The sequence below is a fragment of the Nannobrachium achirus genome (genome assembly GCF_963921795.1).
Source record: "Nannobrachium achirus genome assembly, chromosome: 19".
Lineage (NCBI taxonomy): Eukaryota > Metazoa > Chordata > Actinopteri > Myctophiformes > Myctophidae > Nannobrachium > Nannobrachium achirus.
In genome coordinates this window covers 10,851,467-10,858,013 of record NC_137826.1, presented here as the reverse complement: position 1 = coordinate 10,858,013, position 6,547 = coordinate 10,851,467, and positions in this window count along the sequence as shown.

The window sequence follows — 6,547 nt, the reverse complement described above, 5'->3', positions numbered from 1 at the left end:
AAAAAAAAAAAGAAAAAGCCAGCTGCTGAGCGTGCGTGCGTGCGTGCGTGCGTTCAGTGCAATGTGAATGCATGTGACCAATTGATAGGAAGATAGATAGATAGATACGTAATAAACATGATTTGGTACAAGCCCAACTAAAAGGAGATCCCAGTAATGTTTTTGGCTTATTTCCACAGGGAAGTCATTCATGAATGAACGAATTATTGATATAGGACTGTCATAGGTACAGTGTCATTGACAGTACAGTTCACTGGTACAAGGTCAACTAAAAGGTGATCCTAGAAAAGACTAAGTCAGGGGGAAACAATTTAAAAAATAAAAACAATAAAAACAGCCGATCTACAAGGCTGCATGTGGGCTTGTGGATCAGCTGTTTTGGGTAAATGTGGGTTATTTATCTAATGCAGTATTGATCCCTTTATCGAGTGATTGATTGAAGAATTTATTAGAAGTTTGCAATAGAAAAAAGTACAGTTTCATGACAGTACAAATCACTGGTACAAGGTCAACTAAAAGGAGATCCTAGAAAGCCGAGGCTTAGACGGATAGAACATAGTACTTTATCTAGGATAATATCAGTTTCAAAAGCATAACATCAAAAACAAAAAAGAGAAAAGGGGGGGGGGAGCATGAGGGCTTAGTCTATTTACAAGTCACGGGTAGCAGCTGTCTGAAGGTGACTTTTCATACCAATTTTGAAGGAGGCTAGGGATTTGCTCTCCTTTAGGGCTTGTGGAAGGGCGTTCCACATGTTGATGGTGTAGCAGGAGAACGAGTTAGAGCCTTGTTTAGTGTTAAATCTATGATGATTAGTGGAGCTGCCTCTGGTGTTGTGATTGTGAACATCTGCTGAGCTGACCTGGGCGTGCGTGCGTGCGTGCGTGCGTGCAGTGCAATGTGAATGCATGTGACGAATTGATAGGAAGATAGATAGATACGTAATAAACATGATTTGGTACAAGCTCAACTAAAAGGAGATCCCAGTAATGTTTTTGGCTTATTTCCACAGGGAAGTCATGGGCGGCGGGTTAATAAGGCCAGGGTAGGCTGTGCCTTCCCAAATGCTACGCTGGGTATTTTGCAAATTATATAATATATGAACCGCGGGGGCCCGGCCGTCAGCCTCCGACTGACAGTCAGTCTCAGTCCAAATGAACGTCAATCTGCCTGACCGTCATCGCGCTGCCTCTGTTACACCTATTTTTCTGAGTAAAATGTCACGCATTGGGAAGAAGTAAAGGGGGACACTTTATTGTGAAGGACAACAGGAAGAGCATTCACAGACAGACAATGTTGTTTTGTTTACGTTTAGTGAGAAGTGTAGTGATGATGGCTGCAGTGGACCGCGCACTTTCAAAACCTTAAATTTGTATCAACTAAAATATACCACAGACACTTTCAAATGAGACAGGCAGCGATGCACAAGCAAACAAAGGCATTAATCATGACGTCGACATTGGACAATTACGCCAGCGAGGAAACTATACAATGACATTATCATCATCACGGATACTTTCTGATTCTGGAAGTGGAACACTTCATCTGTGAGTATTATTGCCTGAACTCAACTGTTTGGACTTCTCCTCTCTATCGCGCAGCTGAAAGCCTGTATCAACAGAATAATGTGTGTGTGTGTGTGTGTGTGTGTGTGTGTGTGTGTGTGTGTGTGTGTGTGTGTGTGTGTGTGTGTGTGTGTGTGTGTGTGTGTGTGTGTGTGTGTGTGCGCGCGGCTGCGCCGTCACCGTGCGTAATTTGGTTGCATAAGATGTGATGTGTGTGCATACTGTTGTCTATTGTGTACAGATTGTTGTCATTGTGTCAGATAGGTCTGTAACTGTTTGGGTCGCTGTATTCTTGTATATAAACTGTCGAGGCTGACAAATGAATGATTGCGACCGTCAGGTCGCAGTTACTATCAAAACCTCGACCAGCTGTCACTACTCCTACAGATTTTGCCCTAAAATCACGCAAATCGCTACGCAGTTTATATTAGGGAGTCTTACTGGTTTATTTATTTATTTATTTATGTATTTATTTATTTCCCGACTATGTTTCCGAAACTGATTATTTATTTATTTCCCGACTGTTTCCGAGACTGATTATTTATGTAATTATTTATTTATTTCCGCCCCTAGCAACACTAGCAACAGAGTATTTAAATAAATAAATAAATAAATATATAATGAATGAACGAACACAATCATGAATAAATAAATAAATAAATAAACAAAGAAAGTGTGCATGCGTGCGTGCGTGCGTGCGTGCGTGCGTGCGTGCGTGCGTGCGTGCGTGCTCCTTAATTGATTAATTAATTCATTAACTGCCTCCTCGTTAAGAACCCCGTAAATGGAAAATTCTTTCTTTCATTCATTCATTCATTCATTCATTCATTCTTTCTTTCTTTCTTTCTTTCTTTCTTTCTTTCTTTCTTTCTTTCTTTCTTTCTTTGTAAATGTAAATGTAAATGAAGGGGAGGAGCTTAGTCGACATATGCAAATTGGGGGCGGGGCGTGGTTTGGAAATGCGTGTGGGTGTGGTGCGCATACATTATGCTCGCATACAATATGCTAATGAGGGCGTTAAGGTAGGTTTCCCAGCGCGTAAAAAAAGCAGACGACCGTATGTAAATGAAGGGGAGGAGCTTAGTCGACTTAAAAAAATTGGGGGCGGTGCATGGTTTGGAAATGCGTGTGGGTGTGGTCTGCATACATTATGCTAATGAGGCTGTTAAGTGGCGTTTCCCAGCGCGTAAAAAATGCAGGCGGCCGTATGTAAATGAAGGGGAGGAGCTTAGTCGACATATGCAAATTGGGGGCGGGGCGTGGTTTGGAAATGCGTGTGGGTGTGGTGCGCATACATTATGCTCGCATACATTATGCTAATGAGGGCGTTAAGGTAGGTTTCCCAGCGCGTAAAAAAAGCAGACGACCCTATGTAAATGAAGGGGAGGAGCTTAGTCGACTTTAAAAAATTGGGGGCGGTGCATGGTTTGGAAATGCGTGTGGGTGTGGTCTGCATAAATTATGCTAATGAGGCTGTTAAGTGGCGTTTCCCAGCGCGTAAAAAATGCAGGCGGCCGTATGTAAATGAAGGGGAGGAGCTTAGTCGACATATGCAAATTGGGGGCGGGGCGTGGTTTGGAAATGCGTGTGGGCGTGGTGCGCATACATTATGCTTGCATACATTATGCTAATGAGGGCGTTAAGGTAGGTTTCCCAGCACGTAAAAAAAGCAGACGACCGTATGTAAATGAAGGGGAGGAGCTTAGTCGACTTAAAAAATTTTGGGGCGGTGCATGGTTTGGAAATGTATGCGAGCGAGGGCGGTGCATCTCGCTCTCGGAGCACTCAGTGCCGCGCCGTGAGCTTGTAGGTGTGCTATTTTTTTTGAACCGTGAACATTTGTTATGGCAACATTTTATAACGTATGGCTTGCTTTTGATTCAGAAATACAGATCTACAAGCATAGCACGTCAGTTTGTGTCAGAGTGGGGTTTGGGACCCCCCTCCAGTCACACTTGACCCCCCTAACTTAACTTGGGCCTCTTCTATTTTCCCCCCTCTACACAGAGCGAAGTCTGTCATGTCTGCTCACAAGCTCTCTCATCATAATTATGGCCGATTACAATCAGACACAATCCACCCCAGCGTACAACTCTTCCCACACAATTAGATCAGCAAGAATGCAGCCCAAGCAAGCCCATGCCTTTTGATAATTTATCATTTTATTTACATAAACATTTCATACACAAGGTAGATAGTGATAAATATGATTTAACTACTACAAAAACTACACCTATCTTACAAAAGAATATTTTCAGAAACCCACGCATACATGTAAACTTCAGCACATTACATACCTGGCATGCAGCATTAGAGTGTCCGGTAAGTACAGTACAATATCCATAAGTAAAAAATGAATAAATAAAAGTTGAGTCTATTTGATGTGCCCAAGTATAATTAGTCTAAGTGTTAATTGCTTTCAAACATCACACGTCTTGATATAAAAGGGCAGTGCGCTACTGTAAATCAGCTGTATTTACCTATCCACACAACATTTTGAAAATCTGCCCCAAATAAGGAACCCAAAGAACAAGGTGTTGCATGGTAAGTATTCCATGCTGAAATAAATAGATATCATTAGCCACAAGGTGACAACCCTGTTGCTGGTGGTAGTACCCACCTACTGATAAAGAAGCAACCCACTCACATAGCCTACTACTACAGACACCACCTTTGCTATTAGTTGCCAGACAACTGGTGCATTCTTGCTCCATTATCCGTAATACATGTGTTTCAATACCTTTTCAGCTGGACAAATAAAATAACGGCCAAGATAGTTCAGACCTCAGTACTTAGTACTCAGTGTATTGTTTCTTTGCTGATATTGTCTGCAATACTATGGCTTTATTTATACTCCAACAGCGTGCCTGCTGACAATAACCCATGTTTTAGTTTTTTACCCAATTTAGAAATGGAACTGGCCTCTGGATTGTCTGGATGCTTCTTGCGGGAAGGCTGGATGGCAACTACTGGTTTTATTTCAAGTCCATTTATAAACATCAAGCACCACATCAAATATGACATCAACCATAATTGCATCCACAAATTGATTGCGATAACGTCATAGGATTATGATTATATAATGAACCTAGTAGTGTTATCTATTTCGGGTTACATTGACTTTTTCAGCAAAACATCAAAAATTGTTCCAAGTGCTTTAACAATTACATTTCAGATATTTCAAGTGACTGTGTACTGTTAGGCTATACATACACCCAGTGATATTCAGACTGTTGACTTAGTGTTTCAAAAGTTACAACTTTACATGTTACATTATAAAACACAAACTAATCTACTGTAGAAAACAGCCATACATTCTCTAGATGCCATTTGGTATCCCTGACCATTCTTGAAAAAACTAATAATTACAAAAATAATCATCAGTGCTGATTTAACCATTTTGTAACTCTGAGAATGTACAAACGAAACCCTTTCAGGTCCATTTGGATTGGTTCCATTTGCAAACTCCCACAGTTAAATGAACACTCCAGATTTTACTGTGTACAGTTCTGGTCCACAGTAAGAAGCAGATGTGTTTTAGTTTTTTGTACCCCAATACGTTCAGTGAACCCTTCTCTCCAATGGGGTGCCAAATGGCACGAGTAACAACAAGTAAAAGCAAAGGGCATTGGCAGTAGTTTGTTAAAGCAGGGTCAGACATTCAGAGGCAGCTGTTTGCTAAGGGAACACATAGATTACCATACATAAGATACCTGTAATCATTTACAATATATTCTCTACTCAGCAATTTAATTCTACACTATGTCAGCACTGGAAGTTTGATTGGATGTGAGAAAGCTTTTGATATACAGTACAAATAGGGTAATAATAATAATGATAATAATAATAATAATCTCACTTTACAAAGATCTACATTCTTGTGACAGTAAAAAGAGTAGTACAGTTTTTAAAACCTCTGAGACCGACATAAAGTAGGTAAAAGTTATTGAATATCAAGTCATTTGAAGGCTTATCGCTAGCAGTACAGACATCTTTTTTAGTTTTTTTGTTGCAAGGATAAACCAGTTGATTTTCATAAAAGAGAGGGAGGGGACGAGGCATTTGGTGGAAAACTAGCAGGCTAATTTTCAAAATGACAAGATAACCGTGTCGGAAACAAACACACAGTGCAAATATCCAGGATTAACAGCCAGCATGCATTAAAACCAGTGAAGCTAAAACTATTTCCTACAGAATAAAGAAACTCAACACATTTCAGGTAACAGCTAAGAGGAAGTAAAGAGTAATACAACTGTGTATCACTGCCATCTCACAAAAACCTAGTTTTGGCAAAACAATAAAGAGCAAACTGTATTTTCTGACCAATCTCAGTATATAGTTGTCAGTTGAGCTTAGTGTTGTGAAAGAAAATAAAAGGAGTGATGTTGAGAAGAGCTAACAAATGTCAAGGCCATGCACATCCAATTACGGAAGTATTGGAAGAAAAATAAATCTACCGGTAATAATGGAATTGTTAATAGTATAGAATTAGACCAGTGTTTCTCAAACTTTCAAAATTCAAGGTCTCATCTTAACTCTGACAGTGTACAAATGGAACCAAATGAACCCTAACGGGTTCATTTGGTTCCATTTGTACACTGTCAGAGTTATCGACTTGTATGGGTCAATTTAGACCCCCATAAAGGAACCCACAAAGTCCCCGGAATCCACTTTAAGAACCACTGCATTAGACCACCAGGAAACAGAAAAGCTTCAAGAACAGGTCAGAGGAGCTTCAGTACTTATGAAAGGCTTTAGGTGCAGAGGCAGAACTGCATTTTGCCTTCCATCGGCTGAGGTTCAAATGTAGATGGAGAGCTAGACGCCACTATAACATATTCAATTATACGATTGTAGCATTTTAATCATGTGGTCAATAACAGCTGAGCTGTGTAGAGATGTACATACATAATCTGAACCACCCTTGCTTTATGTGTTGATGCAGTCATCCAATGACACTTTGGATGAGGGCTTTGCCCTTC